A 12,780-nucleotide genomic window follows, 5' to 3' on the forward strand; every position below is an offset into this window, starting at 1 on the left:
TGAGTTCATTATTTTCCATGTTAAAATATTTCTAATTCCTATGCCAATGTTCAAAGTGAACAAACTTATTTTCTTAAGAAAGTCCTCCCTTTCTCGTTTTCTTCTCTGAATTGTACGCCCATCTTACTTCCGTCGTCATTATTCTACTACCGAATTAACAATATTCATCTACTTCCTTTCATACTTCATTTCTTAATCTACTATATCCTCCATCACCTGACTTCGTTCGACTAAACTCCATTACTCTTCTTTTCAATTTATTTATGTCTTTCTTGTGTTACTTCTCCAATGCTTTGGCCAAACCATTCAGCGATTTCTCCAAATATTCTACAGACTGAAATAAAATAACAATATCACCGGCAAATCGCAGTGACCGTGCGAGTTGGCCGTGCGTGTAGAGGCGCGCGGCTGTGAGCTTGCATCCGGGAGATAGTAAGTTCGAATCCCACTATCGGCAGCCCTGAAAATGGTTTTCCGTGGTTTCCCATTTTCACACCAGGCAAATGCTGGGGCTGTACCTTAATTAAGGCCACGGCCGCTTCCTTCCAACTCCTAGGCCTTTCCTATCCCATCGTCGCCATAAGACCTATCTGTGTCGGTGCGACGTAAAGCCCCTAGCAAAAAAAATAGCAGTGATTGGATTTCCTCTCCTTGGATATGATACCCCTCCAAATTTCGCTTTGATTTTCTTTACCGCCTGCTCTATACAGACATTTTAAAAGAGACATGTTACTCAGATTCAAGATAAATTTGGAATTAAAGAGGAAAATTGGGGAAAATGCTCGTTTATAAAAAGAAGAATTAGAGATTGGAATTATTTGATAAATTTCCAACTTCTTTGATGTCATTTAAGATATCAAATAATGGCTACATTTTGAAAATATTAAGAAACATACATCAAATTTGAAATAAATAGCACTTGCATTTCACTTCATATAACGAAAGACATGTTGCACAAATAAGACGTCAGGAATCAAGGAGTTATTTCATTTTCTGAATATATTTATAACTGAACAGAAATATGTGCCTAAATAATATGTGAAACTGTCAGAATATATTAAGTGCTACATCATAATCCCGAAGACAAGAAATTCAAGCATGCGTGGGTCTCATACAATCTGTTTCCAAACGATAGGGAACCTTCCTCTTGGGGGACAGCAATAAATACAGATCAATGGTGACTGATTGATTATTAAAAAGGAAGTCTAATTAGAGATATTTCTCACCACGTTCTTGAAATGTATATCATATCTGGAGCAATCTTTCATTGAAATCTTCAGATCAAATTGGATATCACATTACTAAAGGAAATCTAATTTCATCACCAATTGCCTAACGTTTTATCACGAATTTACCCATACATCGCGAAGAAAAGGTACATTCCTGTCCTGTGCGTATGATAGTGACCTATTAAACACTAATTTTATCCGTCGTTCAATAATCGATGTTGGTATTTGCGTACTTGGCGTTGCGGTTCATTGGTTGCGGTGCAAAGGACTGCGAACTTGTCAGAGAAGAACAAGGCACACATCCAGAAAGTCAAAGCGTACGTCAGATCTTTTAGGGTATTCTGGGAATTTCAGGGTGTTTGAAGATCGAAGGAAGGGAGACATGAGGAGGCTAATAAGGACTACAAACTGCTTTTAGATACGTGGCAACTACAAGGGATCATTGGCATGAGGGGAAAGGGCACACATCGCAAATAGTCGAAATTAATTTCTAGATTCTCTGATTAAATCCTTCGTAATGACACTGATCCAAGTAGTAGCGTAAACAATGTGAACCTGGTATATGAGCGTTAGAGGGCTGGTCATACAGGTAAATAATTGGACAGAAATAATTAGATATCCCGCGCGGTTGTCATTTTATCAGCTGCAGAAGTTAGCCAATCAGATCACTTCAGATGGGTGTTAATAAACATGCACGTGGCTTATGACCGGCTTATGAGCGCCAATAGAAGAAATAAACTTCTCCAGTTGAAGGACCTCCCTGCTGATAGGCTCCCCCTAGCAAGCACGCTACGGTGGCATTGGCTGAAACCCACGGTGTGTTAGTGTTTGATGCTCATTTCTCGGCATGGCTCTCTAGCCCGGCCAAGTCACGTGCAGATTTAGCAACATTACCTATTGCAGTCCATTTGAATCTGCCCGCGAAGCGATCTAATTAGCTAACTTCAGCAGCTGATCAAATGACAAAGGCACGAGATATCGACGTAACTATTTAAAATTACTTATCAGTATGACCAACGCTGTAAAGCTCATACACTCGGTTCACGTTGTTTCCGACCACCCTGCACACTGAGGGTGCGCGAGCAATAACTCGTATCCCATAATGCTCTTCTTATCCATTATGCTCCTTGAGACTGGTCACGCCTCCAGCTACACATATATATCGTTGTTGCCTGGACAAAACCTCCTATGTGATAATATTTTTGGGGATATACTGACCCGCAGCACATACATTATGAAGAGCGAGAATGCCTTGACAATATTCACACAATATTGCACCTTAGATGACACAACCTTACCGGCCAAAGTTCTAAGCTAAAATATTTCACATAGGAGGTTTTGTCCCGGCAGCGACGATATGCAGTTCATCAGACCAATGTTCGTTACGTTCATTTTCCTACGCCGATCTACAAAGAAAAATTAACCTTACTGTACCATATGTGGGAATGTGTATTTTCACGAAGTGTTTACTCACTCCTACAGTATAATGCAATTAAGGTTAATTTTCTTTTACACTTTAGCACAGGAAAATGAACACAACGAATGTTGTTCTGATGGACTGCATATCCATTTGTGGCTGAGAGGCGTGACCAGTCTTAAAGAGGGTAATAGATGGGATGAGTCAAGATCATCTACAATAGTATCAGACCTTAATACAAAATCAACATGGCAGACGCATCGGTTGAATATAAACTAGCCTGTGATACTTAAAAATGACCTTCTGATTATCGTATTGAATTGCTAAGTTGTCAATAATAACGCACGAATTAAAATATTGGATGTTAAGTTCAAATAACAAAGTAAGGAGAAAATATTGATGATTTCAAACTAAATATCGGTACTAGATACATGAAAAGCACATGCCTATTTGCATGAAACATATTTGTGCACTGATGACATTTATACATCGGGGACATTGAACACTAATTGTATCACTATAATTCTCTCAAGCATTACGTGTAAAACATCAACTATGAGGTTATATGGTGTATCAGTTGAAAACATTCAGCATGGGAAGTCAATTTAATGGATATGACAATTAAGAATTAAAAACCGACATCTATTCAATTCTCTGTCATATGCAATATATTTCAGCCTCTGTACGTCATGTCACACTACATTCCTGATTCTTAAATTAGAATATCGCCGTTGCCGGGACAAAACCTCCTATGTGATAATATTTTTAAAGATATACTGACCCGCAGCACATACATTATGAAGAGCGAGAATGCCTTTACCATATTCACACAATATTACACCTTAGATGACAGAACCTTACCAGCCAAAGTTCTAAGCTAAAATATTTCACATCGGAGGTTTTGTCCCGGCAGCGACGATATTTTACTTCGGACAATACAACCAATGCTATCTAGACATATATTTAAGTAAGCAATATGTGGAAAATTCAATATATAAGTCCTTTCTATGAACTAGTATGGTCCAGGAAATAGGAAATATAGGATTGCATTCTAAAATAACAGTCTTGGGGGAATATCTGATGCGGTTCAAAGAGTGGCAGTTTCAAGTCAACCAATCAACCACACAATCAATCAATCAATCAGAGATCTGAATTTAGGGCTGTCGTCCGAGTGGCAGATTAAGTATCAGTTGTTTACCTAGGTCTTTACTTAATGATTTCAGAGAAGTTGGAAATTTATCGAAATGGTGTAGATATACAGTAGTAGTAGGCACCCTTATAAATTATCATCATCATCATCATCTGTTTACCCTCCAGGTTCGGTTTTTCCCTCGGACTTAGCGAGGGATCCCACCTCTACCGCCTCAAGGGCAGTGTCCTGGAGCTTCAGACTCTTGGTCGGGGGATACATCTGGGGAGTATGACCAGTACCTCGCCCAGGCGGCCTCACCTGCTATGCTGAACAGGGGCCTTGTGGAGGGATGGGAAGATTGGAAGGGATAGGTAAGGAAGAGGGAAGGAAGCGGCCGTGGCCTTAAGTTGGGTACCATCCCGGCATTCGCCTGGAGGAGAAGTGGGAAACCACGGAAAACCACTTTCAGGATGGCTGAGGTGGGAATCGAACCCACCTCTACTCAGTTGACCTCCCGAGGCTGAATGGACCCCGTTCCAGCCCTCGTACCACTTTTCAAATTTCGTGGCAGAGCCGGGAATCGAACCCGGACCTCCGGGGATGGCAGCTAATCACGCTAACCACTACACCACAGAGGCGGCTCTTATAAATTATTCCAGTCCGTAATTCTTCTTCCAATAAGTCAATATTTGTTTTAGAAGTACATTTAATTGAATGACGTTTCTATGTTCGGCCACGCGGTGTAGGGGCAATGCGTCCGCCTGTCACGCGGTGGCCCCGGGTTCGATTCCCGGCCGGATCAGAGGTTTTTAATTTTAAATTATTAATATCCCTGGCCTGGATACGGAGTGTTTATGTCGTCCTTAACGTTCCTTTCTTCACATTTAATATTTTGCACTTCCGCCATTTACAAAATACACGCTGGTTTCTCACATACGGTGCAAGTAGGGGCAAAAGATTTTCATGGGTCGACGCCCCGAACAAATAGCATTAAGAAAAGACCTTTCTATTACCATACGCTTTTAAATATAATAGCCTACCTCGTTCAAGGCATTTCTTAGAAACAATCTTGTCACGAATTTTTTATTCTCTCATAACAATGATTCTAATAATGATTCACCTAACTGTTATAGTGCATCTGTTATACTCCAGATAATCTTTGTTTCACAATAGGAGAATAGATTTGAAGTTCTGACCTGGCATATCGTCGTTGCCGGGACAAAATCTCCTATGTGATAATATTTTTGGAAATATACTGATCCGCAGCACATGCATTATGAAGAGCGAGAATGCCTTGACAATAAGCACACGATATTGCGCCTTAGATGACAGAACATTACCGGCCAAAGTTCTAAGCTAAAGTACAGTATTTCACATAGGAGGTTTTTTCCGGCAGCGAGGATATGTATTTTCGTATAAAGCACATTAATACCTAAATCGTTGGCAACATAAATACGTACTGTAAGGGACAGCATATCAGTTGATACCTTGTCCTCTAGTTTAACAAAGAGAATATAATCTTCATTCAGAGATAAAATGAATAGCTTTATCACTTTTTATAACCTCACTTCCTTAAACCTCAAAAGGTATAGTAATTGGGAAATGTACAAGGATAAATTTATACTCTAAAGTTTTCATGCACCCTGATGAATTATTTGTAACTACGAAATCATCACGATGCATTAAGTAAAGTTACACTTTATCTGAATGACAGTGCATCTGCTTTAATATAAACTACATCTAGGCACACAATAGGATCGACAGTCCTAATCAATCATATCTATATAAATAAAGTTGTAGGGGGTCCGCTGTCTGTAATTTCTTTTGTTTTGCCAATTTTTCAGATATTTATCCGTTTTAGGTCAACTCAAGACCGAATCGGTGGTTTTTACATTTCGTGTCTGTCTGTTTGTCTGTTTGTTCCACCATCACGTCGAAACGGCTAGATAGATCTCAACCAAACTTCATATTTAGAGTATACTCATCCCGGGGAAGGTTTCGATGTGCATATCATTTGAAAATCTTTGAATACTAGGGGGGTTTATAGGAAAACCAGAATGGTTATTCCACCATCACGTCGAAACGGCTGGATAGATCACAACCAAACTTCATATTTAGAGTATACTCATCCCGGGCAAGGTTTCGATATGCATATCATTTTAAAATCTTTGAATAGACGGGGGTTTATAGGAAAACATGAATGGTTTTTCCACCATCACGTCGAAACAGCTGGATAGATCTCAACCAAACTTCATATTTAGAGTATACTCATCCCGGGGAAGGTTTCGATATGCATATCATTTTAAAATCTCTGAACAGACGGGGGGTTTACAGGAAAACCAGAATTGTTTTCCTCCATTTTCTCTTATACTGTTGATTTTCCGTAAACGTAGTTTACCGTACGTGAAACGTCTCTTCATTATAAACAATCTTCGTTATGTTCATAATTTACCTTACTCTTCACATGACGGAGAAATTTACAATTTTCCGCTGGTATCATGCTCTGCATTGAGTGACCGACAGACCGACAACGAACCTACAGGTTACCATGGCAACGTCTCTGACTGCATGCCAGCAGGGAAGTAACGTATTGCCATTTTCCTCATCATGCTTTTAAATTCGTGGTTGTTCCTTGGGTAGAAGGCAAGAGAGGCGTCAATCGGCCTATCTGCGGGATATTGGCGGAATATCGTTGGATGTTATAACCGCCCTCGAATAGATTAAGTAATAACACCATTAGTCATCTTCTTATTATTTGTTTACCTAAGAATCACTGGACCTAAATTTCTCCTCTGTTACCGCTTTATTATATACATAACTCACACTAGCATAATTTATTGAGGGGCATTTGATTTTCCAATACATTCACTTGGCATTTACATATTTGTCGTTATCCCGCTGTCCTCAGTTATAATCCATTTTCTATTACTTTCAACTTTCTTAATTGTATTATTTTCTTCCTTAATTACGCCGTATGTACGCGAGTGCTACAAACTACTGGATGTATTTCCACCATGACTCATATTTAGAATACACCTGTCCTTGATAGGTTTTAGGGCAAATATTGTTTCTAAATCCCTGAACTGACTGGGGGGTTTATACGAAACCGAAACAGTGATTTTGCACTTCCACAAAATATACACAACCAAACGTAATGGAAATCTACCTACCTTGGTAGAAATTAATTTCTAAACCTTTTTTCTCATGTGCATCATTTCGATACGAGGATTAATAAGGGAGATATCATTAACGGACTGTTTTTCTGTACAGGTCCCATCGGACTTCACACACGAGCGGGTGTGTGTAAAGCGTATTCCTTACAACTTGAAAACTACTGAAGACATTCGAACCAAAATTTATATTTAGCATCCACCTGTCCAAAGGTAGGTCTTAAACGTAAATAACATTTCATGTTCCGGAATGGACTGGCGGTTCATAGGGAACACAAATGGTGATTTTACTCTTCCATAATATATACAGAACAAGACCAACCTGACCAGACGTGATGGAATTCCACCTCTAAACCTGTTTTTTCATGAGCATTTTTTCGTCAGGAGGATTAATAAGGGGAGATATCATGAATGGTCACTTTTGCAGGTTAAGTCCAGCGGACATAGCCCAAAAGGTGTTTTACATGGAGCAGATTCCTTATCTATATAAATCAAATCGTAACGACTGTGTGCCTCTACACTGACTATTTTGGCGAAATTTTCGTACAGCTTTCCGTTTAAGGGGTAATAATGACCATCTCCATAATTTTTGGTTTAGTTTCCTGAAAGTCCTAATTTTTACCCGCCTCTCCCAAAATTCAGATTGCGGCATAATCTGCCAGAAGAAAAAGAAGATAATTGAAATTTGACAAAATTATACGTTTTAGCCTGTAACGAACGGAAAACATCCTAGATCATTAAATTTTTCACTTTTTATCCCCGAAAAATATCGAAATATGCAGGCAATTTTAATGATGGTGCAGACCTTCGGAAATTCCTATCACATAACGGAGTGCACAATCTCCGTTCAATTTGGAATGTTCTACAACCTTGGTCTTATTACTTTTTGCCGTATCTGTATCCCTTTTACGTTTGATTTTTCTCTATTAATCGATGTTAAGTCAATTTGGAATTTTCACATGCATAATTCATACTTTCAATTACTTATATCAAATACAGAATCATCAAACTCTTCACGAAAATTGGCCCACCCAGTAGCCATATGTGAGCCAAATGCTATGTATGTAGCTGTCGCATAATTATCCGAAAAGTAACGTAATGTGAGATAATCTTACAAAACCTTTATCCTGTTCCAGGTTTCTAACTCAATCTGACCCAAGAATAGATGACATATCATAGGACCAGCCATTTAGGCCACTAAATCCGGCGTGTCTTATGGTATAATCCTTTGTCAATATGACGTACGTTTAGTAGCAGTTAATCTGTAAATGAAGGTCTTCAATATTTTAAACACGCATATACTTTCGTATGTCGATCTATATATATTCACTGATGTCGATTTTTAGCGATCGAGAAAGGGTGTGTCTGCTATTGTAATCAGTACTCCCCACACCGACTTTGACTGGCAGTAGGAAAGGGTTCCTTCTCCAACTCCTGTGTAACTGTCATTAGTAAGGAAGGCCTACAATTGTAATGAATAGTTCCCTTCTCGATTTGACTTGAAGAAGGCAAGTGAGTATGCAGTTTTGTTTAAAACTCCCCTACCCGATTGTGTTTGGCAGTAGGCAAGGGTGCCCGCCATTATAAAAAAATGTCCTCATCTAAAATGTGACTGGCATTAGGCATAGTGGCCTGCTATTTTGATGGAAACTCACCAACTTGGTGTGACTGACAGTAAGCTGGCTGGCAGTGGGAAAATGGGCCTGGCATTATAATGATAACTGCACAACTCAATTTCGAGTGATAGTAGGGTAATTGCCTACCATTATAATAGAAACTCCTCAACTGTAACCTGTCTGGAAGTAGGAAAGTGGGGCTGCCATTTTAACGAAAACTCCCCAAATCGATTCTGTCCGCGTAGTAGGCAATGGGGCCTGCAATTATAATGTAAACTTCCCAACTCGATTGTGAATGCCAGTAGGCAAGTGAGCCTGCCGTTATATCACAAATCCGTAACAAACACTTTACATTGGAAACAACGTACGGGGACCTCCCCATGCTCTTTCTCGGATAACGCTAAGAGACATGCAATTTTAAAACAATCTTATTTACTGCATGTACATTATTTACTTCGATATTCGAATACAATGTAGAATACCGTAGCGAAGCGCGAGTACATTCGCTAGTTAGTCTTAAAACCGAATTTTAATTTAAAAATCTCTACACTAAAGCTTCCTAATCAAGCCAGACCAACAGAAAGAACTAAACTGATGCTTTGCACACGCTCATGTTTACATTTGAACAAACCGAACGCGGCGCCATGCACTAAGGTCTGATATATTGTAGTTGGTCTTGGATGAGCACTGTGGAATACGTGGTATAGCTCGAGTACCGTCGATATTTGAATATCGAAGGATATTAATTCGTATTCATCGAAAAAAAAATTTTCAACAAATTAAAATATCGTCGCTGCCGGGATAAAACCTCCTATGTGAAATATTTTCGCTTAGAACTTTGCCTGGTAAGGTTCTGTCATCTAAGGTGCAATATTGTGTGAATAACGTCAAGGCATTCTCGCTCTTCATAATGTATGTGCTGCGGGTCAGTATATCTCCAAAAATATTATCACATAGGACGTTTTGTCCCGGCAACGACGATGTATCGTGCATATTGTCATAACGCGGTATTATTTTAGTCATTAACTCTAAGCCTTACTAGTTGTCTTATAGAGCAATAAATTTGGTTGCGTGATACTAATTGTGAGTTCCTCGACTACTATTAAACGCATTACGTAACTTTACTCCATTCTGATTTAAAATCACGTCAACTAATTAAAATAAATGTTCGCTAAAATGTGTGTCCAGTTTTCACCTTAACTGAAGCAACCATTACTTAAGAATTTATTTTGCGTACAAACAGCAGGCAAGTAAATAAATAATAATAAACTTCGAAAGCAATGCATATTTTTAAAATATATTCATCTAATGTTTGAGGGATATAATTCCTCGGAAGAAATCTGAAAAACCTAATTTGTTTCTTTGCGGTTCCAGGAAGAGATGAATGTGTAATTTAACCTTCATAAACAAAGATGTCTTGCATATTTCTTCCGTTCCACTGCCGTTAAATTATCTTAATGAATCTAAAGAACCTCCAGCACATGTTCAACAGATTACGACCGACCATTCTGATTGCTTTATGTAGGTCATACAACTTCGCAGTTAAGAATGTAGAGTTTCATAAAATCATCATCGTACTATCAGACCTAATCTACAGTACTTACAATGTTCATATATTTTTACAATTAACTTTACGTCGCACCGTCGCAGCTAGGTCTTGTGGCGACGATGGGATAGGAAAGGGATAGCAGTGGGAAGGAAGCGGTCGTGGCCTGAATTATGTACTGTGTGGAGATGGGAAGAATGCAAGAATGAGGAATGTAGCCTGCAAGCACGAACTTCCTGTTCTGCCCAGACAGATCGGCTCTTACCTGTTTTTATCTGCTACACGAAAACATTGACTCACACTTTGCAGTTTTCTCGATTACAACTGACAAGAGCGAAGAGCTGCCAGTAGAAGATAATATAAAGTCGCCTGGCTATTAGCGAAGTTGCTATGGTAACCATTGCGTCACTGGCCCTGCTTGTGAAAACCCCTCCGCCGCGTGCCTCACCGGCCACGTGCATTCTTCTTATCTCCCAACAATAGTCGCTATTCGATTATTCCTGTATATACCATCATTAAGCTGGATTAATATCCGTGCTCTATCATGATGGAGTTTTTGTACGCAGTATCTATCATTTAGAAAGTTAAACCACTGAGCATTAAATTTTCAGCATTTAGAAGGACTGTTTCAATCAATAAGAAATGAGTAGTATAATTTGATTGGTTGCATACCACAGTCATTCAACCGGTTTTTTTTACTTTCTTTTACAATTTTCTTGTAATCGCACGGACACAGATAGGCTTCACGGCGGCGATGAGGCAGGAAAGGGATCGGAGTGTGCAGGAAGTGTCTGTGGCCTTAATTGAGGTATAGCCTCGGCATTTTCCTGGTGTGTAAGTGGGAAAATAACGGAAAACCTTCTTCAAGTCTGCCGACAATGAGGTTCAAACCCACTAACTCCCGAAAGCAAGCTCACAGCTAAGTTACCCAACCCGCACAACCACTAGCTCGGTAGTTACTTACCTCAGGCGTCTGATACGTCCTAGGGAATCAGGAAAAACGATAGTAGACGGAGTAGATGTCCCCCTGAGGAAATGCATCTAATCTTCCTTTCTGTACACAAAATAATTTCCTATGGTTGGTCGAGGAATACAAGTATAAAATTAGAAGGAATTTTAGCAGAAGCGACTGGGGTAAATTTTCATTCATTGGAAAGAGCGTGAAGGAGTGGAACAGTTTACCAGGGGTAGTGTTTGATCCTTTTCCAAAATCTGTACAGGTATTCAAGAAGAGAATAAACAGAAACAGGGAAAATAAATGAAATGTTAGAGGGCATTCGACCAGTGCAGGTTATTGTAATTAAAAATGTGTGTTTAAAAAAATTATTCCATCCCCTGGTCCATGGAGTTTGGACAGCCAAAGTAGGGGACTGCCTGTAGGGGTGAAGTACAGTGGGGACTTTGAGGGCCCTGGGACGGCTACGGTAGCTGTGAAGGCCCTTCAGGAACTCTGAAAAGTGGTGTCAAAAGGGGGCTCTGGTTAAGACGCAGCAGGTCGTTATGCTACTTAGGTTCCAAAATGGGTTAAAAAAAAGTAAATAAATGCAAAGTAAATTTTAATCTTATACCAGTTGCATAGTATTATTTGAAGTAATTCCACATACTGTATATGAGTTGACTATGTTTGTAAGTATAGCAGATATTATAAGTAGAATTTTGTAAACAAAATAAATTTATTTAGGATGATCTGTTTGTTTAATAGAAAAAAATTGTTAGCATAAATTGTATATTATTGTATTCTAGAAAAAAAATTCTTCTCTTGTTAATTCAAAATTTAGTGCTTGACAATAATGTATTTTAGTGTACCATTTGCCACCGAGGTAGACACCTCATTTGCAAATAAAGAGATTTTGATTTTTGATTTTGGAATACGGAATCTCTAATTGCAGGTTTCCAAATTTGATCAATCGGGAAATGAGTTATGTAGAGATCATAGATTACTTTTCCACAGCATTGGAGCTCGTGTGGTTACAGCAATGCAAAACTCGAACCTGTCGTCCGAGGAGGGAAGAATTCGTGGACATGAGGATTTTCAACGGCCCTCTCGAACGATCGAGGAAGTTGGATGGACCTTATGAATTTGGGTGTATTGCACTGTAATCAGTCTTCGTTGTACAGCTCATCATCTTCAGTATCAGAGAATTTCTCAAGGCGTCATTTATTACGGGTGCATTTGAATGCAACCATAAATGATCGTGAAGGTAATAGTGGTAAAAACGTTGTACATGAAGAGGTGAGTGGGTGGGGTCACGTTTTATGACAAACCATTCATCTATCAATAGCAAAACGAATGTCATCTCCGGCTCAATCAATAGTGTAGCGACACACTAGTCGACTCCTGTAGTATGCCTCACCGTGCCGGTCCAGCACTAGGCCTTATGTTATGGAGTACCAGGCACGTTGACCAGCCACCATTATATATCTGACTTGTTGGAGTCTATTGTTGTGTCTTTTCTTCGATGCCTGCCCTAGGCCATTTATCAGCTGGCAATGAGTGACCGCATTGGTAATGAAATGAAATGGAACATGGCTTTTAGTGCCGGGAGTGTCCGAGGACATGTCCGGCTCACCAGGTGCAGGTCTTTTGATTTGACACCCGTAGGCGAACTGCGCGTCGTGATGAGGAAGAAATGATGATGGAGACGAAACATACACCCAGTCCCCGTGCCA

This window comes from Anabrus simplex, chromosome 2, assembly GCF_040414725.1.
Source record: "Anabrus simplex isolate iqAnaSimp1 chromosome 2, ASM4041472v1, whole genome shotgun sequence".
Taxonomy (NCBI): domain Eukaryota; kingdom Metazoa; phylum Arthropoda; class Insecta; order Orthoptera; family Tettigoniidae; genus Anabrus; species Anabrus simplex.